This window comes from Chiloscyllium plagiosum, chromosome 19 (assembly GCF_004010195.1).
Source record: "Chiloscyllium plagiosum isolate BGI_BamShark_2017 chromosome 19, ASM401019v2, whole genome shotgun sequence".
In the NCBI taxonomy this organism is placed as follows: Eukaryota; Metazoa; Chordata; class Chondrichthyes; order Orectolobiformes; family Hemiscylliidae; genus Chiloscyllium; species Chiloscyllium plagiosum.
The window spans coordinates 12,539,853-12,564,853 of NC_057728.1; the positions used below are offsets into that span (position 1 = coordinate 12,539,853).

General features: G+C 42.3%; 1 protein-coding gene and 1 non-coding gene across 2 annotated transcripts in view; one reads left to right on the forward strand and one right to left on the reverse strand.

Moving 5' to 3' along the window:
• si:dkey-42p14.3 (EF-hand calcium-binding domain-containing protein 10) overlaps window positions 1–23,577 on the forward strand; it is a 74,207-nt gene extending 50,630 nt beyond the window's left edge. The window contains exon 5 of the transcript XR_006314446.1: window positions 23,402–23,577. The gene's annotated coding sequence lies outside the window, so the exon portion shown is untranslated. The remainder of the gene's footprint in view (window positions 1–23,401) is intronic.
• trnai-aau lies at window positions 11,331–11,404 on the reverse strand. The gene has a single exon. It is a non-coding gene; the product is annotated as a tRNA-Ile (tRNA).
• Window positions 23,578–25,001: the final 1,424 nt, after the last annotated feature.

A 25,001-nucleotide genomic window follows, 5' to 3' on the forward strand; every position in this document is an offset into this window, starting at 1 on the left:
TTTTGCCCTCCTGATTTCCCTCTTAAGTATACTCCTACTTTCTTTATACTCTTCTAAGGATTCACTCGATCTATCTTGTCTATACCTTACATATGCTTCCTTCTTTTTCTTAACCAAACCCTCAATTTCTTTAGTCATCCAGCATTCCCTATATCTACCAGCCTTCCCTTTCACCCTGACAGGAATATACTTTCTCTGGATTCTTGTTATCTCATTTCTAAAGTTAAAATGTAAAGCAACGTCCATACAGCAATGAGATCTATGGTACCGTAACCCTGTTTTCAGGGAGTTGGTTTACTTCAACCTTTTTCCTTAGAAAGAAATTTGTTCAATATCAGTAACAAACTTGATTGAAAAAGCCCTGCTGTTCTTTGAATAGGGCCTTGGCTCAACATCATATCTTGACAGGCTGCTGACAATATAGCACTCTATTCTAAAACACTTAAAATTCAACCTAGGTTATAGACTCAAGTATCTAGATTTGAAAGCTAACCCACTGACTCAGAGTCAGACCTGAAACCATTGAGTCATGGTTAGGGAACTCAGAACCCATCCAACTGTGATTTGAAGCTTATTGAACTGCTAAAGCTACAAACTAAATTATTTCAATGGCAGTAACGAATGGGAGACAGTGTCATATCACCAGTTGGGCAATCTGTTTTTTTTTCAGATAACTATCTTACCATGTAATGTGACCTAGTTGCTGACTACATGAAGCTGTGCATTCGTGCAAAATCTGTAGCCCAACAGGAACTGAAATAGCAGGGGAAAATTCTCTAACTGTGGGCATTATTGCTATCATAGATTAAATAACCTTTCTGTCTGCTCAAGTAACAACAGTAACTTGTTCTTTTACATGGAGCCTTGACACAGTGGAAGTTTAACATAGTGTAACATCCCAAGGTGTTCAAAGCAGCATTGTCAAACAAAATTTGAGACTAAGCTACATTAGATAGTAGGGCAGGTGGACAAATACATGATCAAAGAGGTAGGATAAGGAATGCCTTCAAGATGGAAACAAATGAAGAGAAGTCTTGAGATCCAAGGAGGGAATTCCAGAGCTTAGAGCTTCAATGACACTTCAATGAAGATGTTCAGGCCAGAATTTGTGAAGTGAATATTGAAGGGTCGTATATTTGAATACAATTACAGGCATAGGAAGGAGTAAGGCCGTGAAGGAAAGTGATCTCATGAAAATTTTAAAATCAGAGGCATTGCTTTTATGTGAGCTAATGTGAGTGAACAAGCAGAGGGGTGCTGGATGAATGACACTTGATGTGAGTTAGGACAGGCCAACAGAGTTATGGATGACCACAATTTTATGAAGTGTGTTTCCAAGAAAAGTAATCAACTCTATAGGTAACAAAGGCATAGATCAGACCTTCCACTGCAGATGAGCTGATGCAAGTGTGGAATCTGTTACAGAGTTTCAAATAGACAGTCCTGGTACATGGCTTTGTGGCTGGAAGATCATCTAGGTGCCATTTTTAGAGTGGAGATGGAAAAGCACAGCAGATCAGGCAGCATCCGAGGAGCAGGAAAATCAATGTTTCCGGAAGGATCCCTTCATCAGGAATGAAGGGCTCCTGCCTGAAACGTCGATTTTTCTGTGAGTGAGTCTCTGAAAGGGACATCCTTGTCTTCTAGAATCTAAGAGGCCACTTTTGGAGTACTATGAACAATTCTGGTCACCCTGTGACTTAAAGGATATTATTATTAAACTGGAAAGGGTGCAGAGAAGACTTACAGGGATGTTACCAGGACTGGAGGGTTTGGTTTATAAGGAGAGGCTGAATAGGTTGTGACTTTTTTTCCCTGGAGTGTAGGACGTTGAGGGTTGACCTTGTAGAGATTTATAAAATCATGAGGGGCATAGATAAGATGAATAGCAAAGGTCTTTTCCCTCGAGTAAGGAGGTTCAAGACTCGGGGCCATATTTTTAAGGTAAGAGGAGAAAGATTTAAAGTGGACCTGAAGGGAAATGTTTTCACACTGAAGGTGGTTGGTGTGTCAAATGAACAACCAGATGGAATCGTTCATGCAGGTAGAGGTACGACATTTAAAAGACGTTTAGACAGATACGTGAATAGAGGAGGTTTAGAGGGATATGGGCCAAACGCAGGCAAATGGGACTAGTTTAGTTCGGGAATCTTGGTTGGCATGGACAAGTTAGACCAAAGTGCTGTACAACTGTATGACTCTGTGTAGTATTGTGTTAGGGGACTCTCTAGTCCGAGGTACAGACAGACGTTTCTGTGGCCAGCAGTGAAAAATCAGATTGGTGTGTTGCTTCCCTGGTTTCAGGATCAAGGATGTCTCAGAGAGGGTGCAGAATGTTCTCAATGGGGAGAAGGGCCAGCAGGAGGCCATTGTACACATTAGAACCAACAACATAGGAAGGGAAAAGGTTGAAATTTTGAAGGGAGATTACAGAGAGTTAGGCAGGAATTTAAAAAGGAGATGCTCGAGAGTAGTAATACCTGGATTATGCCCTGTGCTACGAGCGAGTGAGGGCAGGAATAGGAGGATAGAGCAGATGAATGCATGGCTGAGGAGCTGGTGTATGGGAGAAGGATTCACATTTTTGGATCATTGGAATCTCTTTTGGGGTAAAGATTACCTGTACAAGGATGGATTGCTCCTAAATTGGAAGAGCATTAATATATTGGCAGGGAGATTTGCTTGGGCTGCTCGTGAGGATTTAAACTAGTAAGGTACGGGGTGGGACCCAGGGAGATACTGAGGAAAGAGATCAATCTGAGACTGGTACAGTTGAGAACAAAGGCAAGTCAAACAGTCAGGTCAGGCAGGGACAAAGCAGAGAACAAGGTAAGACTGATAAATTAAACTGTATTTATTTCAATGCAAGAGGCCCAACATGGAAGGCAGATGAACTCAGGGCATGATTAGGAACATAGCAATTACAGAAATGTGACTCAGGGATGGACAGGACTGGTAGCTTAATGTTCCAGGATACAAATGCTACAGGAAGAACAGAAAGGGAGGCAAGAAAGGAGGGGGAGTGGCATTTTTGATAAGGGATAGCATTACAGCTGTGCTGAGGGAGGATATTCCCGGAACTACATCCAGGGAAGTTATTTAGGTTGAACTGAGAAATAAGTAAGGGATGATCACCTTATAGAGATTGTATTATAGACCACCTAATAGTCATAGGGAAATTGAGAAACAAATTTATAAGGAGATCTCATTTACCTATAAGAAAAATAGGGTGATTATGGTAAGGGATTTTAACTTTCCAAACATAGACTGGGACTACTATAGTGTGAAGGGTTTAGATAGAGAGACATTTGTTAAGACTGTACAAGAAAATCTTCTGATTCAGTATGTGGATGTACCTACTAGAGAAGGTGCAAAACTTGACCTACTCTTGGGAAATAAGCCAGGGCAGATGACTGAGGTGTCAGTGGGGGAGCACTTTGGGGCCAGCAACCATAATTCTATTAATTTTAAAATAGTGATGGGGAAGGAATGACCACATCTAAAAGTTGAATTCCGAAATTGGAGAAAGGCCAATTTTGACAGTATTAGGCAAGAATTTTCAAAAGCTGACTGGGGGCAAATTTTCGCAGGTAAAGGGACAGCTGGAAAATGGGAAGCCTTCAGAAATGAGGTAGTGAGAGTCCAGAGAAAGTATATTCCTGTCAGGGTGAAAGGAAAGGCTGGTAGGTATAGGGAATGCTGGATAACTAAAGAAGTTGAGGTCCTGGTTAAGAAAAAGAAGGAAGCATATGTCAGGTATAGAGAGGATAGATCGAGTGAATCCTTCGCAGAGTATAAAGGCACTTGGAGTATACTTAAGAGAGAAATCAGGAGGGCGGCCTTTGTGTGGAGCTGCAGGAGATGGGGGAGATACTAACAAGTATTTGCATCAGTATTTACTGTGGAAAAGGACATGGAAAATACAGAATGTAGGGAAATAGATGGTGAGATCTTGCAAAATGTCCATATTACAGAGGAGGAAGTGCTGGATGTCCTGAAATGCATAAAATTGGATAATGCCCAGGACCTGATCAGGTGTTCCCTCGAACTGGGGAAGTGATCACTGGGCCTCTTGCTGTGATATTTGTATCATCAATAATCACAGGTGAGGTGCTGGAAGACTGGAGGTTGGCTAATGTGGTGCCACTGTTTAAGAAAGGTGGTAAGGACAAGCCAGGGAACAATCGACCAGTGAGCCTGAGGTTGGTGGTGGGCAAGTTGTTGGAGGGAATCCTGAGGGACAGGATGTACATGTATTTGGAAAGGCAAGGACTGATAAGGAATAGTCAACATGGCTTTGTGTGTGGGAAATCCTGTCTCACAAACTTGATTGAGTTTTTTGAAGAAGTAACAAAGAGGATTGATGAGGGCAGAGCTTTGGATGTGATCTATATGGACTTCAGTAAGGCGTTTGACAAAGTTCCCCATGGGAGACTGGTTAGCAAGTTTAGATCTCCTGGAATACAGGGAGAACTAGTCATTTGGATACAGAACTGGCTCAAAGGTGGAAGACAGAGGGTGATAGTAGAGGGTTGTTTTCAGGCTGGAGTACTATCAAAATTCACCAATGATTCTTAGCACCTTCCAAACCCACAGTCACTTCCATGTAGAAGAATAGGAGCAGCAGATACATGAAAACATCACAAGGATCAGTGCTGGGGCCACTACGTTTTGTCATTTATATAAATGATTTGGATGTCAGCATAAGATTTTTAGTTAGTAAGTTTGCAGATGACACCAAAATTGGAGATGTAGTGGAGAGCGAAGAAGGTTACCTTGGATTACAACAGGATCTTGATCAGATGAGCCAATGGGCTGAGAAGTTACAGATGGAGTTTAATTTAGATAAATGCTAGATGCTGCATTTTGGGAAAGCAAATCTTAGCAGGACTTATACATTTAATGGTAAGGTGCTGCTGAACAAAGAGACCTTGGAGTGCAGGTTCATAGCTCCTTGAAAGTAGAGTCACAGGTAGATAGGATAATGAAGGTGGCATTTGGTATGCTTTCCTTTATTGGTCAGAATATTGAGTACAGGAGTTGGGAGGTCATGTTGTGGCTGTACAGGACATTGGTTAGGCCACTGTTGGAATATTGCATGCAATTCTGGGTCTCCTTCCTATCGGAAAGACGTTGTGAAACTTGAAAGGGTTCAGAAAAGATTTACAAGGATGTTGCCAGGGTTGGAGGATTTGAGTTATAGGGAGAGGTTGAATAGGCTAGAGCTGTTTTCCCTGGAGCGTCGGAGGCTGAGGGGTGACCTTATAGAGATTTACAAAATTATGAGGGGCAGGGATAGGATAAATAGACAAAGTATTTTCCCTGGGGTCGGGGTGTCCCAGAACTAGAGGGCATAGGTTTAGGGTGAGAGGGGAAAGATGTAAAAGAGATCTCAGGGCCAACTTTTTCACGCAGAGGGTGGTACATGTATGGAATGAGTTGCCAGAGGATGTGGTGGAGGTTGATACAATTGCAACATTTAAGAGGCATTTGGATGGGTATATGAATAAGAAGGGTTGGAGGGATATGGGCCGGGTGCTGGCAGGTGGGACTAGATTGGGTTGGGATATCTGGTTGGCATGGATGGGTTGGACCGAAAGGTCTGTTTCCATGCTGTACATCTCTATGACTCTATGACTCTAAATAGACAAAGTCTTTGCCCTGGCGTGGGGGAATCCAAAATAGAGGGCATAGGTTTCGGGTGAGAGGGGAAAGGTATGAAAGAGACCTATGGGGTAACATTTTCACACAGAGGATGATACGTGTATGGAATGAGCTGTCAGAGGGAGTGGTGGAGGCCAGTACAATTGCAACATTTAAAAGTCATCTGGATAGATATATGAATTGGAAGGGCTAGATTGGGTTGGGATATTTGGTCAGCACGGACAAATTAGACTGAAGGGTCTGTTTCCGTGCTGTACATCTCCATGACTCTCTGACTCTCTCACAGTGATTCCTGCGATTTTCCACTGGTTACAGTTTGTTGACGTAAAAGTATGGCATAATTCCCATTCTCTCCTTCCTGAACAGTAGCTCATTCACTAGCCTTGTCAATATAACACCTATAACATCCACAGAAGTTGGTAGAAAACCTTAGTAGGTCTGACAGTGTTGGTGGAGAGAAAGCAGAGTTAATATTTCAGTGTAGTGACCCTTCTTCAGAACTGATTGTAGCTAGGAAAAGGTTGGTATAGATGCTGAGGTTGGAGTGGGGGGTGGGAGAAAGAGTAAACGATAGGTGGAGATCAAGCTTAGAGAGAGAAAACAGTAATTGGCCAGACAAAGGAAAGGGCAAAGGTTTCATTTGACTTGATTTATTGTTGTCCCGTGTACCTGAGTACAATGAAAAGTTCTGTTTTGCAAGCAGTATAGGCAGATCATAACACACAAGGACATACAGATCATAGGATGTTTTGACAGAGCAAGGCATACAAGATTACGATTGCACAGGAGGTGCTCAAAAGAAGATCAACATTAGATTTGAAATTCGACAGATCCATTCAGCAATCTAATAACAGTGGGGTAGAAGCTGTTCTTGAACCTGTTGGTATATGCGTTCAAGTTTCTGCATTTTCTGACTGATGAAAGAAGTTGGAAGAGAGTATTACCAGGGTGGGAAGAGTCTTTGATGATGTTGGCAGCTTTTCTGTGATCATGAGAAGTGTAGATGGAGTTCATGGATGAGAGATTGGTTTCCATTATGGTCTGGGCTGTGCACACAACTTTCTGTAGTTTCTCCCAGTCCTGAGCAGAGCAGCTGCCGTACCAAGCCATTATGCATCCAGATTAAATGCTGTCTTTGTTGCATCTGTAAACATTGGTGAGGGTCTTTATGGACATGCGGAATTTCCGACGCCTCTTGAGGAAGAAGAGGCATTTTTCTGCCTTCTTGACTGTCACATCTACATGCGAGGTCCAAGGCAGATAATTAGTTATCATCACTCCTCGGAATTTGACGTTCTCAACCCTCTCTGCCTCAGCTCCGTTGATGTAGATAGGGGCGTGTTCTCCTCCTTTCTTCCTGAAATCAATGATCAGTTATTTTGTTTTTTTGACATTGAGAGAGAAATCGTTATCATTGCACCATGACACCAAGCCCTCTATCTCCCTCCCGTATTCTGACTCATTGTTGTTTAATATCCAGCCTACAACAGTCGTGTTGTTGGTGAACTTATAGATGGCTTTTGCATGAAATTTGGCCACACAGTTGTGAGTGTGCAGGGAAGCTGAAGATCCAGTTGCAGAGGACAGAGTTGAGACCTAGGTCTCAGAGTTTTGAGATTGATTTCATTAGGATTATAGTGTTGCAGGCAGAGCTGTAGTTAATAAGTAGAAGCCTGATGTAAGGAGCCTTATTGTCTAGATGTCCCAGGGATGATGAAGGGCTCCTGCTCCTTGGATGCTGCCTGACCTGCTGTGCTTTTCCAGAACCACACTCTCAACTCTGATCTCCAGCTTCTGCAGTCCTCACTTTCTCTAGTTCCAGGGATGAGTGTACAGCTAGGGAAATAGTGTCTACTGTGGACCTCTTGCTCTGGGAGGCAAATTGCAACAGATCGAGGCAGGCTGGGAGGCTAGGGCATGACTAACCTCTCGAAGCACTTTAAAGTCATGGGGGTGAGAGCCACCAGGCTGTAGTCATTGAGGCACGTTGCATGGTTTTCTTTGGTACTGGGACGATGGTCTTCCTGAAGCAGGTGGGAGCTTCAGATTGTAGTAAGGAGAGGTTAAAGGTGTCAGTGAATACTTCCTCCAGGTTTTCCACACAGGATCTGAGTGAATGGCTGGGAGCTATGTCTGGGTCAGTCACTTTCATCGGATTTTCTCTCCAGAAACCAATCTGATATTTGCAGTAGTGACTGAGGGAACAGGTGGGTCAGGGATTTTCAGGGCAGGAGACACTGCACCACTGGCATCTGCTCGAACTGACTGTAAAATATATTGCATCAGGGAGAGATATGATTTTGTCTGCTATGCTGTTCTGCTTCATTTAGTATCCTGTTATGTCATGTAGGACCACTGCTACCCTCTGCCTTCTTTGGGCAAACCAATTCTGAGTTCACGTGGCAGGTCATCATGGATCCCAGCTAGAAAGTCCAGAGAGCCAAACAGCTGTTATGAAGGAAAGGGGTGTGTAGGCTAGGTGAGTTAGCCATGGGAAATGCAGGAATAGGATAGTGGAGTGGGTCTGGGCGGGATGCTCTTCAGAGGATTGGTGTGGACCCGATGGGCCAAATGGCCTGCTTCCCTACTGTATGGATTCTGAACAAAAAAAAATCCTCCAAATGATCTACAAAAACACAGTAAGTCTCAAAAGATTTATCTTTCCCAGTCAGTAAAGGGGGAGAAAGCCTTTAAAAAGGAGCAGCACAGGGGCTCAGTAGTTAGCACTTCTGCTTCACAGTGCCAGGGACCCTGTTTCGATTCCACCCTTGGGCGACCTTCTGTGCAGAGTTTGCACATTCTCCATGTGTCTACCTGGGTTCCCTGGTTTGCTCCCATGGTCTAAAGATGTGCAGGTTAGTTGAATTGGCCATGCTAAATTGCCTGTAGTGTTAGGTGCAGGTGTAAACGTAGGGGAATGGGTCTGGGTGGGTGCACTTCGGTGGGTCGGTGTGGACTTGGGCCGAAGGGCCTGTTTCCACACTGTAAGTAATCTAATCTAAAAACTATTCCTTTTTTCAAGGACTTGATGGGCCGAATGGCCTGCTTCCACATTGTAGGGATCCTAAATGTAGAGAGAACAGTAAAAAAAGACTTGTAGCTAAGGAGAGAAATACAAGTTCAGTGCCCACAAAAAGAGGCCAATTACTGAACACCAAAGCCAGGCAAATCCTTTAAGGGAAGAGACAAAAAGATTGTATTTCTACAAGAAAAACTAGGCTGAGGAGAACAATGAATTAACGTTCTGAACTATTCACTCCATGATAAAGTTAACAGCCGTAGGAAAAGATAATTCTCGAAAGAAAAATCAAGGATTGAAATTGAAATTCGATGTACCAGAGCCCTAACAGTGAAGATAGTGAGATCTTACAACTTTACAAATTCAAAGTTTTATTCCGTAAGTTTTATCGATCTTATTGATTAAAATATTGAAAATTGGATAATGAAAAAGAGAGTGGATCTGTCATATGGTATTAAATTCAGTGGGAAGATTCCTTGGATTCAGAAAAATTCAGCATGAGTGACATCATGATAATCTCCTTAAATAGAGTCAGAAAACCTTATTGAATGAAATCATTTTAAGGAAGTTTGACTCACAGATCTTTCAGAAATCCTTCAGTGAACTTGAAAAAAGGAATACTTTCTTTCATCTCTGCAAAGATGCTATATTGGTAAAGAAAAACTGAACTTATATTGAAACATTTAGAACTGCAGAAACTTCAACCATTTTCAGCTTTAGTTTGTTTATATTCAGTCACATGATGTGGCGAGGCTGACATTTATTTCCCATCCCTAACTGGCCAGAAGCCAGTTAAGAGTCAACCACATTGCTGTGAGTTTGGAGTTACATGTTACCCAGACCAGGTAAGAATGGCAGATTGCCTTTCCTAAAGGACATTAGTCAACGAGATGGGTTTTTCCTGACAATTGACAATGGATTGATGGTCATCATTAGACTCTTAATTCCAGATTCCTTTTGTTGAATTTAAATTCCACAACCTACCATGGCAGGATTTGAATCCAGGTTCCAGACTATTAGTTAGATTAATAGTCTAGCAATAATCCCACTAGGCCATTGCCTCCCCATTTAGTACTACAACAACAATCTTTTAACAAATTTTCAACAACACCTTTAATCAATAAAGAATACAACAAGACAACAAAATTAATCTTTCACAAGGAGGTCAAGATCCTAATAGTCATCCTCGAAATCAAGAAAATGGCCAACGACCTCAAATCACTGTCAGTCGAGGCAAAGCCACACATCAATGCACTTTCTATCAGAAAAATAATCACAATATAAGATCTATTTGATAGAACAGTAAATTGGCAGATTTAGAAAGCTTAAATCCTAAGATTTCCAGCAAAATCAGCGTTAGAAAATAAAATTAAATGTAGAACACTTAATGTACCTCCATTACATGGAAAAAACATCTGATCATAAGTTACATAGCGAGCAGATCAATGAGAAACATTACATTTGATAGCCTCATAACAGCTTTGATAAATATTTTACTTCAAGATCAAATAAGGCACTGGTGAGATCTTGCTACAGCGAGAGAGTCTGTAGATGGTTTCATTAGCAAACTGCATGTGGTATCTAAATAATGCAGCAATGGCAACTTTTAACAACAGTCTATTTATGACAGGATTGTCATTAGTGTCTTAGATCAGTCACTGATAGTCTTCAATCAAAAGAGAATCTGAGCTACAAACCTTCTCAAAACTCGCTGTAAGGATCTAACTTTAGATGAATAGTTAATATAATAGTGGATACTGTGATTGTAAACAGTGTGATCAATATATATTTTTAAGGCAGTGTTTACTGACACTGATGAGTATGGGCAACGATGCATGTGCACACATTGTGGAGCATATGGTTCTAGGCACTGATATCATCATATGGACTTTTTGTGTGGTTATTGGCAAATACATTACTGAGCATGTGCAGGGAAGCAAATGTGATTTTGAATTTGGTGGGGATAGGGGATGCTGGAGATGGGACAGGGATGGTGGAGAAATCCCAGAGTGAAAAGGTAAGAGAGAGTGGGCCCAGAAGCCGGGGTGGGGGTCAACAAAGAGAGCCCAGGAACCAGGAGGGCCTCTTTCCTTCTGTCTCCCTTCTGTGTTCCCCCTCCCAGCTGGGCTCTCCTTGTCACCCCACCTTGCCTATCCCCCAACCCCCCCCCAATCAGGTTGTCTACACCTAATTCACTGTGCTCTCCCGCCCTTCCCGTTCTCTCCCCCCACCCTACCACACCAGCAATCACACCCCAAACAGCTTCTCTCCCCACCCACTCCCCCCATCCCCGATTTAATTAGATTAGATTACTTACAGTGCGGAAACAGGCCCTTCGGCCCAACAAGTCCACATCGACCCACCAAAGCGCAACCCACCCAGACCCATTCACCTAACATTATGGGCAATTTTAGCATGGCCAATTCACCTAACCTGCACATTTTTGGATGGTGGGAGGAAACCAGAGCACCCGGAGGAAACCCACGCAGACACGGGGAGAATGTGCAAACTCCACACAGAGAATCGCCTGAGGCGGGAATTGAACCTGGGTCTCTGGCGCTGTGAGGCAGCAGTGCTAATCATTGTGCCACCCTAAAAGCAATCGCCAACCCTGGCACAGCACTGCTAACTAGACTGGCCCTTCACGTGGTTAGTGTGGGGATTGAACCCATGACCTTGGCATTATTAGCACCATGCTCTAACCAGCTGAGCTAACCGACCACCCAGATCACAGTTTCCCTCACCCACTTCCCAGGTCCATCCAAATTCTTCAACCTCATCGCCATCCCAATCACCACCCTTCCATCCTAATCCTTCCCACCCCCAACCTGCGCTGTCCCTCGCAGTCCCACTCTCTTCACAATCCCTCATCTCTCCCCTCACCCATCTTCAGCCTCCTTGAAATCTGCACATGCATGATTCCAAGCAGCACGTAGCTGTGTCAGTGCATGTTTTGGTGTTAGCAAATGTCGCCTATTTTTAGCAATTTTCTTTGTAAGATTGGGTTTCTAGTTTTTGAGTTAGTAACCAGTGGGATTTCTATGTATCTGATGTTAATAATTAACTTCCAAGTATTTCTGTAGCCGTGGTGATTTCTGTTAAAACAGTTTGAGGCCTTGCTCTAGAGTGAATGGGTTTTGTGCAGCTCTAATGAGCTTTCATTTATTTACCAAATAAGAAATTTGTTTTCTCAAAAGAACCTTGAAGTCAAAATCAATACTGCAAATGAACAGGTTTCTTTACATGAGAAACAATAATATGTTTATGAGCAGCTTCATTCCTTCCTCAGGAAACTAACAATGGTGTCCAGTTATATTAATGCAACAGGAGATGTTTAACCACTTCATAAGCTCTCCTGTAGTTACATCATCACACAGTTCTTCAGCCAACTGAATTTCTGGTCAGCAGCGGAAATTCAAATTCATTACCTTTACCTCAAGTGTTTTTGTATCTGATCATGGATTTTCCTGATCTACGTATTGAAACAGATGATTCGAGTTAAGGACTTGGAAACAAGTAGGCACGATAATGAAAGCATGCAAAGTAAATGTTGTAAATAGAATTAATCTAGGGAACATCTTTGGGAATGCAATTAATTTAATTAGTGCCTATGATAGGGACGAAAGCTTGGGCTCAGGGGTTGTACCATGGGTTCAGGACACTGGTGCACGCTTAAAATGATTTCACAGAACAACAGACCATTGACTATAAGTACCACCAGGTAGACAGAGTCCTTCTTGGAAGAACACACCAGTTTGCAACAACCTAGGCTGGATGACTGATACAAGCATATGGCCGTGAGTGCACAAAGAAGATGGATACGTTCTTATCTGATCTAACAATGGGCTGAATTTGATCAGAAATTGATTAAGTGTCAACTTCAACTAGTTTACTGGAGGGTTTGCCTCATGAGATGACTCACATTATCTTCTGAAACTTACCCCATTATCAGTGTACCATGCTCATATGAGAAAGTAAGGATTGCAGCTGCTGGAGGTCAGAGTCGAAAAGTGTGGAGTGAAAAAGCAGAGCAGGTCAGGCAGCATCTGAGGAGCAGGACAGTCAACTTTTCAGGGATTAGCCCTTCAGCAGGGATGTGTTATCATGCCCCTATGGCAACCCATGCATTGAGTCTCCCTTCTTGCCACAGGCAGATGTAGTTGCCACTGTCAGGGTTCCCGGGATTTCTGGCATTGGAGCTGTTTTTAAAGTCCAGCCAGGCACCATTGGCTGTCAGTCAAGGGCTGCCTTTCACTAGGCACGTGGTAGGAGGGCGACAAAATACAAATGCCTTTCGGGCATATAGGCAGCACGACTGACACTTCATCAGAAATATAACTGCATAATAGCAATAAAACTATATTTAAGAGCCAAGCTGCTGAGGTTACCCATTACTACCCTCATGTCCTTTTAGAACATTGCCTAAGGGAGTCCTACTTATTCCCCAATAGCCTGACATCTTGTTATTCAATGTTGGACCATCCTTGTAAGGCATCCAGCCTTTGATGGTTTAATATAACTCCATGGAGTGGGACATGAAAGATCCCATCCAAAAGGGTATGGAATGCCTCTACACTAACTTTTGAAAATAGACACCTTATTTTAATGAATGCAGCATAAGCCACCCTTCATAAATACAAGTAGGAAACTGTAAATGCTGTATGATTACTGACTCCCTGTCCCTGTATCACTCCAAAAAAACAGCATTGCATACAAGACCTTATTGGCAAATGTTTGAAGTTCAGGGTGACAGGAACTTGGTTTTGTGACCTTGTGCAGCCAATAAGATGTAATTTCTTTGTGAATTGTGGCCTGCAGGTGCCACGTTTAATGTTGCCTGTGATTACATCTGCTTCACGGAGATCACTGTCTTTAATCTGCAATGATATGGTCCAGGATTTGTATCCACAGAGTTGGACACCTTGCACATTTCATGTGCAAGGTGCTATGATTACAGATGAATTCAACTTGTACTGTGCAAGTGCCTGATTAATGCAATTGTCCTTTGAAGGGTCTGACATCATTTATAAGTAGAGCCCATAGACTCAGACAGAAAGAAACACTCCATCCGTCCACTTCAGGTGTGTTTGCAACCATTTCCCATTTTCAGTCCGCATTTGTGTATTGCATTAAAATGGAAGGCAATACAGATCGTACTTGACACAGAGTCTCAGGCTCAGCCTAGTAATCAAGGGCTCTTGTGCCCCTTGAACCTAGACAGCAGCAATTCCAGACATGAAAGTCTGAGCGGGTACCCAGTGGGTGTGTCTTGCCATTTGATGCTTCGGATGTCCACACCAGGTATGAATCCAACCAGTGAAGGGTTTGCCTCCGATTCCCATGAACACTGATTTTGCTTGAGCTCCCTGATGCCACACTTTGTTAAATGCAATCTTAACGTCAAGGGCTGTCACCCTCACCTCGTCTCTAGAACTCAGCCCTTTTGTCCATGTTGAACTAAAGCTGTAATGATGTCAAGAGCTGAGTAGTCCTGGTGAAACCCAGACTAGGCGTCACTGAACAGGTTATTGCTGATTGGTGCTGCTTGGTAGCACGATTGATGACACCTTCCGCCACTTTACTGTTGATTGAGAGTAGACAGATGGGGCGGAATTGGCTGGGTTGGATTTGTCCTGCTTTTTATGAACTGGACATACCTGGGCAATCTTCCACATTGTTGGGTAGATGCCAGTATTGTAGCTGTACTGGAATAGGTTGGTTTGGCAAGTTTTGGAGTACAAGTCTTCAGTTCTATTGCTGGAATGTTGCCAGGACCAATACACCTTGCAGTATCCAGTGCCTCCAACTGCCTCTTGATATCACGTGGAGTAAATTGAATTGACTGGCATCTGTGATGCTGATGTCCATTGGAGGAGGCCGAGATGGATCATCCACTAGGCACTTCTGGCTTAAGATTCTGCGAATGCTTCAGCCAGTCATTGCTTGCTTTACGTACCAATCATCAGGGAGCCTCGCTTCGGGACCATGACTTTTCAATGTGTTCTGGTTCAGATGTCTGAAAGTCCAGTCACCCTAATTTAGGACTAAAATTCACTTACAATATAACAGGGGAACTTAAACAGTTGAAATGAAAATCAGGAGAAAAGCTACAGGGAATGCCATGACAGACCTGCATAGTAAAGAGTACAGGAGCCATCTTGAATCAAAGGATGGAAAGCACTGGTGAGATTTTATCAGCCATGATTGAATGGCAGAGCAGACTCGATGGGCTGATTGGCCTAACTTCTGCTCCTATGTCTTATGGTCTTATATACATTCTACTTTAAAATCTGACTGAGAATAACTGCAGAATATCAGCATTCGATCTCTATGACTGCAAATAAACCTAGTCACATTTATCTATCCTGTTATGCCAGATCCTTTTTCCTTTGATTTGCTGTGATTTATTGTAATCACATGTACCTGAGTGCAGTGAAAAGTTTTGTTTTGCGAGCAGTACAGGCAGATCTTGACAATCAAGGACATACAGATCATAGGGTGCTTATGTAACGTGAGGCATACAAGGTTACAGCTACAAGGAGGTACACCAAACAGGATCATTATTAGCAAGATCAACATTATGTGAAGTTAGACAAGTCTATTCAACATTCTTAATGACAGCAGGTCAGAAGCTGTTTTTGAGCCTGTTGGTGCGTGTGTTCAAACTTCTATAATTTCTGCCTGATGGAAGAGGTTGTAAGAGAGCATTACTGGGTTGGGAGGGATCTCTGATAATGTTGACAGCCTTTCCACGATAACGAGAAGCATAAACAGAGTCCATGGATGGGATGTGACAATCTGGGCCGTGCACACAACTTTCTGTAGTTTCTTATGGCAGTTATGCAACCAATAGATTGCTTTCTATGGTGAATCTGTAAAAGTTGGTAAGGGTCCTTATAGATGTGCCAAATTTCCTATGTATCTGAGGTAGAAGAGGCATTGCTGTGACTTCTTGACCGTCACATTGACATGGGAGGTCCAGGATAGATTGGTGGTTATTGCCGCTCCTAAGAATTTTACACTCTTACCCCTCTCCGCCTCAGCTCTGATATAGATGAGGGTCTGCCCTCCTCCTTTTTTCCTGAAGTCAATGATCAGTTATTTTATTTTGCTGACATTGAGAGAGAGATTGTTATCATTGCACCACGAGACCAAGCCCTCTATCTCTTTCCTGTATTCTGACTCATCATTGTTTGATATTCCTTCATGCAACTCATCTATTGTTGAATGTTTGACATAGTTTCAACCTCAAAGACTAATCATGGAGTAGAGCTCCACATTTTCTCATCTCTCTGGGTAAAGAATGAATGAATAATTATCCCATTCTAAGTCTTTTATTTGTATCACTTATCTGGAATCCTCAATTACTAGAAAAAATTATCTAACCTTTCCCATCTTTGCATAATTTAAAACATTTATAGAGTCATAGAGATGTACAGCATGGAAACAGACCCTTCGGTCCAACCTGTCCATGCCGACCAGACATCCCAACCCATTCTATCACATTTTTCTGTAATTTGCATGGTTCAAACTATTTTCTTATGCATTTGTAGGAGGTGGGCATTGCTAGCTGGTCAGCATTCATTGCCCGTCCCTAGTTGCCATTGAAAAAGTGGTGATGAGTTACCTTCTTGAACTGTGACAGTGAAGAAATGGCGATACATTTCCAAGTCAGGATGGTGAGTGGCTTGGAGGGGAACTTGAAGTTGGTGGTGTTCCCATGTACCTGCTGCCCTTGTCCTTCCAGTTGGAAGTGGTCATGGGTTTGTGGAAGGTGCTGTCTGATGACCTTGGGTAAATTTCTGCAGTGCATCTTGTAAATAGTACACACTGCTGCTAATGAGGATTGGGTGATGGAGGGTGTGGATGCTTGTGGACGTAGTGCCAATCAAGCAGGCTGCTTTGTCCTGTATGATGTCAAGCTTCAACTGTTGTTGGAGCTGCACCCATCCAGGCAAGTGGGAAGTATTTCATTAGACTCCTGAACTTGTACGTTGTAAATGAAGAGCTTATGCTTGAAACGTTGACTCCCCTGTTCATTGGATGCAGTCTGACCGGCTGTGCTTTTCCAGTGCCACACTTTTTGACCTTGTAGATAATGGATAGGTTTTGGGGCATCAGGAGGTGAATTACTCATCACAGTATTCCTAGCCTAAGACCTGCTGCTGCAGCCACTGTATTCATGTGGTGAGTTCAGTTGAGTTTCTGGTCAATGGTAACCCCTAGGATGTTGATAATGGGGGATTCAGTGATGATAACACCAATGAATGTCAATAAGCAGTGGTTAGATTGTCTCTTACAGGTGATGGTCACAACCCAGCATTTGAATGTTACTTGCCATTTGTCTGTCCAAGCCTGGATATTGTCCAGATCTTGCTGCATTTGAACATGGATTACTTGAGTATCTGAGGTGCTGAACATTGTGCAATCATTAGCGAACATCCCCACTTTGACCTTATGATGGATGGAAAGTCATTGAAGAAGTAGCTGAAGATCATTGGACCTAGGACACTATCTGAAGAATTCCTGCAGAGAAGTCCTCAAGGAGATCTATCAGATATAATTTTATCTGTATCTAGTGTAAATATTCCAATGTTACTCAGTGTAAAGGATAGGCCAATCTATGATCAAATCTCTGATAATATTCAAGAAACCACATAAGAGGTGGATTTAAATGAAAGCAAAATACCATGGGTGATCAAGATCTGAAATAAAAACAAAATACTGAAGAAACTCAACACGTCTTGCAGTATTTGTGGAGAGGGAAACAGAGTTAATGTTTTGAGTCCAATATAACGCTGCATCTATCTGATCAAAATTCCTCATGGTTACGTTTCTCCTTATACATTTCAATCAAGAAATACATTCAATCATTCCAAAAGGGCTTATACCCAAAACGTCGATTCTCCTGCTCCTTGGATGCTGCCTGACCTGCTGCGCTTTTCCAGCAACACATTTCAATCAAGTTAACTCCTACTCTTCTAAACTCATGTGGATACATGTGTAGCCTGTCCAATCTTTCCTATAATAACAACCTATTCTAGGTATTAGGCTACTAGACCTTCTATGAACTGCTTCCAATGTATTTCCATATTTCCTTAAATAAAGGACCCCAATACTGTACATAGTAATGGAGCTTTGGGCTCAGCATAACTGAACATAACCTCCCTACTTTTGTAGTCAATTCCCTCACAATAAATTGTAACATTCTATTAGCTTTCCTAATTACTTGTACCTCCATACTAGCCTTTTGTGATTCATGAACAAGGACGCCTAGATCCCTCTGCACCTCAGAGCTCTCAACGTTTCGATGATAAGTTTATTTTTTGTTTGGCCTGCCAAATGGACAATTCAATTTTCCCGTACTATACTCCATTTTCCAGATCTTTGCACATTCACCTAACCTATCTTATTCCTTGTAGCTTCCTTATGTCCTCTTAACAACTTTGTCTTTGTGTCATCAGAAAAAATAGCAGCTATACCTTCAGTCCCTTCATCCAAGTCATCGATATAAATTGTAAAATGTTGAGTACAAAGTGATCTTCATTCTTCAGGAAGGTTGGTAGTCATCTCATCCAGTTATAGGAGCATTCTATTGTGAAAAGACTGAATTGAATCATTGAATATTTAGAGCACAATGATGAGGCCATTCAGTCTATCATGTCTGTAGTGCAAGAGCAATTCATTTGATGCCATTTTCTTACCTTTTTCTTGTGTCAGTGTAAAATTTTCAGAGATCTGATTAAGCTCCATATAGCTGTGGTGAGAAATAGATGTGCAAAATAAGCAGCGTAGTTAACAAGAAAGATAGGTGTGGTTAGGTGAGGGTCTGGATGTAACCTCCATCCATGTATATAGTAGAGTATCCTTATCGCTACACAAATGTTCACACACAAGGCAGTACCAGTGTGAAAAAAACTAAGGGAATATCATTTTCCAAGATGAAATACTGAAATATATTTTACCTGTTAAAGCAGAAAGCTAATACTGAGAGCGGTGGTAATATATATTTTCAGAGGAAGTTTCTGACTGACAGGGCATCTATGAGCTTGCAAGACAAGTAAAATTAAAATTAATTGTACAATATAATTTTGAAATGTGTAATTACTTTAAGGTTAAGCAACTACAAGATGAAAGAAATCACACCTAGAAAATCTGCAGACACTTGGTCTAAAATGCCAGCATCTACAATTGTGCCACCAAACAGCTTTTGTGGCCTTGGTACACTCATTTGAAAATGACAAAAGGGACTAGCTCTGGTGGATTCAGACCAGTCTGGTGCCATTCCTGTGCTGTACCATATGCTGCATGGTAAACATTATCATGGGGATCGCACTATCAGTGCAAGTCAGTAACTTTTATTTTTTGTCTTTTTTGACTTCATCACCTTCACATGAACGGGAGTCTGTTGCAGTATGAGTCTATGTGGCCTACAGATGATTGATAAGTCAGTGAGCATCGATACCTTCATTGCTTTTCAGATTGATGGTACCCCTGATGTGGAGGTGCTGGTGTTGGACTGGGTTGGACAAAAGTCACATGACACCAGGTTATAGTCCAACGGCATTATTTGAAATCACAAGCTTTTGGAGCGTTGCTCCTTCATCAGATGAAGTCATCTCCGAAAGCTTGTGATTTCAAATAAACCTGTTGGGCTAGAAGCTTGGTGTGACTTATGGCTTTTTACATTGAATAGTTAAAACATAAGGAACCAAAAGTTCCCAATGACATTGGAGGAGTCATCGATTGTAGCTCTGTGGCTACCTGGGCAACTGGGGGTTATTAGCCATTATTTCCTCATCAAGATATAGTGACGTACAAGTGCTATCTCTTCAAGTGTTCCAATTATGTCTGCTGTGATTATTAATGCAACGCAGCTAGCAAACAGGCAAGGGGCTCATTCCATGATCTGTTATCTGAAAATCCCCAGGTCTACAATGACAGCAAAAGGTTGAATGTGAATGACAAGGCAATAATTGTGTGCCCATCCAGATATGTAAATCATTGTGAGGATGAGAAGAAGACTTGAGTTTGGGAAGTCTACAATTTAACATTCTCTACTGCCTGCAGACTTTACAGACTTCAGTGGAAACGGAAATGTGTGGGAAGTGCTAACGAGCAGTTAGTGAGTCACCAATTTTCAGCCCATCTGAAATTAAAACTTTGCCCTGGGATGCTTTGGGTGATACTGACTGAAGTAAACCTTGTCAGGAGCTTTATATGCAGCTTCTTTATGGTGACAAGGTTTAAAATACCAACCTGACCCACCTGGAAAGGGAAATGGACCCTTGATTTAACATCTGATCTGAAGGATGACACCACTGACAACGTGACACTCCCTCAGATTTATACCAGATTTTCAACTTAGATTATGTGTTCAAGTCTTGAACAGGTTATGAACCTTCAATGCTCTCCTTCTCCTAAGGTTGTCACTTGAGATCGAAGTTGCCTTGCTTCCAGTACTCCAGTCTGATAGATTCTGAGCTGCTAAGCCCAACCAGTGATTTGCAGGCTCTGAAACACACGGTGCTGATAGTGCCTGAAGGCTTGGGGAGATGAAGAAGGGAAGAGTTTTTGGACTCAGAGTGGTAACTCTGTTTCTTCTCCTCAGATACTGCGAGACCTGGGGTTCTCCAGTGTTGTCAGATTTAGATTCCCAGCATTCAAAGTATTTTGCTTTCATTTGAGGTAGTTGGAGATTTGTGCACTTCCTCCAATGCCTCACTTTTACCTCTGTATCTTCCCAATGAAGTTTCTGTATTTGTTCAGTGCTTTAGCCAATAAACCTTCTCCATTTTGGTTGGTCACAAGCCAGAAACTACCATGAGAACTGCTATAGAACAAGGCTCTTGGTCAGAGTTATGATTTATAACAGCTAAACCATCATTCAGAGGGTAAAAATAAGATGTGATTAATAATATGCTATATTTTAATTAATAATTAATTATGATAATTGATATATTACAATTTTATAATCTCAAAACATAGAGTGAATTAAATGCAGGCAAGTTGAATATTTTCAAAATTAAATTGAGCCAAAGGTGAGTTGGTGGTCAGGAACTAAATTCAGTTGAGGCCTCTTTTAAGCCATTCAGTTTCAACAATATTTACTGAGCAAAACATTAGCCAAGTAAAGTCAGATCACACTAACGTTTGAGTACGTGGCGATATTTGACATCACCAACAGCAGTTTTGCAAATAAGTAAGTTTCAGTTTTGTAGTGGAATTTAGTTTGATGCATTCTGCTTTGTGGTTTTAGAAACTTTCAATTCTGTCTGTAATTCACCAGTTGCAGAAGAATGGCCCTTGGATTGGGAGGGGGTGGTGTTTGATTTATTTGATATCAACAGATATGTCTGTTCAAACCAAGAGTCCTATTTGTGAAAAAAAAAATCCTTAAGTTAATTGATTATGAAAAACAAAACTGGTTTTATCTGAACTTACATCCAGTTGGTGAGTATATATAAAGACAGATCTTTCTCTCTCAGACCCAAACACACATACACATTGCTGAGGGCTCTGAGCCTGTCAACACTGAAAGGGAGAGAAGAAAGGATGTATTTATACCCTGAGGGGCATAATTACTAACTTACGGAGACTGTAAGAGGCACAAGTTTTGAATAATTATTGTCTTAATACATGGCTCTGGTAGAATTGTTTGGGGTGAGAAGAGGATTTGGAAGGGGAAATTGTGGTGAGGATCTATATTCTATGCTGCTATTAGTAATTGAGTGGTTTGGCAGACAGTGGACAACCTTTTCGGTAAAAGTCCAGTTAGTTCAGAAAATATTGATTGATATTCTGCAAAAGTAAATGTCACAATTGCACTTGATCTTCAAAGGATGAACAAAATTTCAGAATTTGGGATCATAGAGTCATAGAGATGTACAGCATGGAAACAGACCCTTCGGTCCAACCAGTCCATGCCGACCAGATATCCCAACCCAATCTAGTCCCACCTGCCAGCACTTGGTCCATATCCCCTTTCTATTCATATATCCATCCAAATGCCTCTTAAATGTTGCAATTTTACCAGCCTCCACCACTTCCTCTGGCAGCTCATTCCATACACATACCACCCTATGTGTGAAAACATTGCCCCTTTGGTCTCTTTTATATCTTTCCCCTCTCACCCTAAACCTATGCTCTATAGTTCTGGACTCCCCGACCCAGGGAAAAGACTTTGCCTATTTATCCTATCCATGCCCCTCATAATTTTATAAACCTCTATAAGGTCACCTTCAGTCTCTGACGCTCCAAGGAAAACAACCCCAGCCTGTTCAGCCTCTCCCTATAGCTCAAATCCTCCAACCCTGGCAACATCCTTATAAATCTTTTCTGAACCCTTTCAAGTTTCACAACATCTTTCCGATAGGAAGGAGACCAGAATTGCACGCAATATTCCAACAGTGGCCTAACCAATGTCCTGTACAGCCGCAACATGACCTCCCAACTCCTGTACTCAATATTCTGACCAATAAAGGAAAGCATACCAAACGCCTTCTTCACTATCCTATCTACCTGCGACTCCACTTTCAAGAGCTATGAACCTGCACCCCAAGGTCTCTTTGACGTTTTGTGATCTCCAGACCACCCTGCAGTTACACCTGCCAGGGAAAAGGAAATATTAGTTTTCTATTCAGAAGTCTGGAAATGATAGAGAATAAAGTGTGAACATACAGACTACGTGGGCACAGGTTATACACTTTTGAGATGAAGGACCACTGAGAGAATCCCATCTTTAACATCCCACTTATATCATACTAGAGGTGTTATGTACTTGGTGCAAAATGCGAATTGCCATCTGACTGATGGACGTTCAGAGGGTACCTGCATGGGATCTGGGCTCTTTGCTTATGCCAGCACAGGGGTCTGGCTCATGTGCAATGATATGGATGGTTTTGGTCTCAACATTCATGGCTCGACTCATCTGTGGAGGTCAATCTGTAACAAAGCATCAAAAAAGAATGTTCTATATTCTCTTCCTTTGATCTGAAATTTAAAATCATATTTCACAATTTAGGGTCTTCATCTTGAGCGTGAGGATTTCTTTTCTACCTTGGTCTCTGAGTCCCAGCTGCCTTTTCTGCCTGTCAGGTTCAACCATCCTAGTGGAGGGATAGTTGAAATAGAAGAGGGTTCTGTAGTATCTGCCAACTGAGTCTCAGTAACTAGAGAACAGCTGGACATCCTGGTCCTGAAACTGTCCATCAGGCTCTGCAACTGTTTCCCCTGGGTGCTCTCGGTCTGGCTGGTCTTATTCTTCTACAAACAAAGAGAAAGTTGACATTACGTTTTAGACTATGAGGTGAAGGGTATAGTATCATGGATCCATTGGGCAACACCTGCACATAATACCACACACAGGCACCATAATATATATTTCTAATGTGTTGCATCACAACAGGTACCTTGGCCTGTATGACTGGCTCCAAAGAGTAATAATTTTGGTGCAATGACCAGTGATACTGGTGCAACATTCCTTAATTATTTACCCGCCTCAATTCCCATAATCTACTGGGCTTTCACTAGTCCACAATTACTTTTGTTTTGTCTCTCCAGGTTTGATTTAGATTAATTTTCTTGCTTGTTTTTGCTTGTGTCTAATTGAAGAACTAACAAATGATAGTATTAATTGAGTGTATGTTTTTTATAATGTCAAGTTTTTTCATTTATGACTTGTCATTTTGTTACTCAAAATGAGTTTACATTGTTCAGATGCCTCTTATCAATCAGAAACATAACATGTTGGAAATGTAGGTCTGAAGTCACAAGAGACCTGATCCCAGGAATACAAAAACCTCCTGTTTAGCAACCGTGCATTCTTTTGCTTAGCAACACTCGGAAATATCAGCATTCCTGATGAAGGGCTTTTGCCCAAAACATCGATTTTTCTGTTCCTTGGATGCTGCTTGACCTGCTGTGCTTTTCCAGCACCTCTCTAATCTTGACTCTAATCTCCAGCATCTGCAATACTCACTTTCATCGAACACTAGGAAATATGGCCTGGCCTGGCCTGGCCTGAAATAACAAAATTTGTAAGAGAAAGCATTATGATCACTAAATCAGCATCTGTGTTGAGAGTATGTGACTTGAGGGTTGGGCCTGCTTTGAAGAGCGTCAAGATCTCAAATCCTTTTTGTGTAATGGAGAAATCAGCAAACATTTTGTGATTATATCTTGTCTGGAAAGTCTTGCAACAAATGATTAATAATGCAAACAACTTCCCCTGCAATCGTACACTCATTGTGACACATATTCTCAAACACAAGTGCCCTTTTAAATTATGATGACAGTGGTCTTTCCCATTGTGATATTGTTATAATCCTCTGTTCTCTAATCCCCTTGTCCACCACCCTCACCCACTCCAATCTCTCACCCTTGCAACGTGCAGCTCTCCACTCCCTCTGCTCCAACCCCAACCCCAACCTCACCATCAAACCAGCAGACTGCGGGGGGGAGTGGGGGGGCGCAGTGATAGTTTGGCATATAACCTCTACATCGCTGAAGCCAGGCACTAACTCACAGACACCTTCTTCTACTGCCCCCTTGATCATGACCCCACCTCCTATCACCAATTATCTCCCAGACCATACACAATCTCATCACTTCAGGGAATCTCCCATCCGCAGCCTCCAACCTCATAGTCTGAGAACCATGTACCGCCCAGTTCTTCCTCCTACCCAACATTCACAAACCTGACTGCCCTGGCCAACCTTTCGTCTCGGTCTACTTCTGCCCCACCAAACTCATCTCCACATACCTTGTTCAGGACACCACCTGCACTCTCTACCTCCTCCATGACTTTCATTTCCCCGGCTCCCAATGCCTCATCTTCACCATGGACATCCAGTCCCTATACATATCCATCTGCCGTGATGAAGGCTCTCCAAGCTCTCCACCTTGTCCTTCCCCGTTGTCCCCACTAATATCCTTCCACTAACACTCTCATTCATTTGGCTGAACTGGTCCTTACCCTCAATAATTTCTCCTTTGAATTCTCCAACTTCTTCCAGACCAAAGGGCCCCAACTATGCCTGTCTCTTCGTCAGGTATATGGAACAGTCCATCTTCCGCAGCTACACCGGCACCATTCGCCACCTTTTCCTCTGCTATATTGATGACTGTATTGGCGCCATCTCGTGCTCCCAGGAGGAGGTTGAACAGTTCATCAATTTGATCAACACATTCCACCCTGACCTCAAGTTCACCTGGACCATCTCAGACACCTCCCTCCCCTTCCTGGACCTCTCCATCTCCATTAACGGTAACCAGCCCAACACGGACATCTACTACAAACCCCCCAAATCCTACTGCT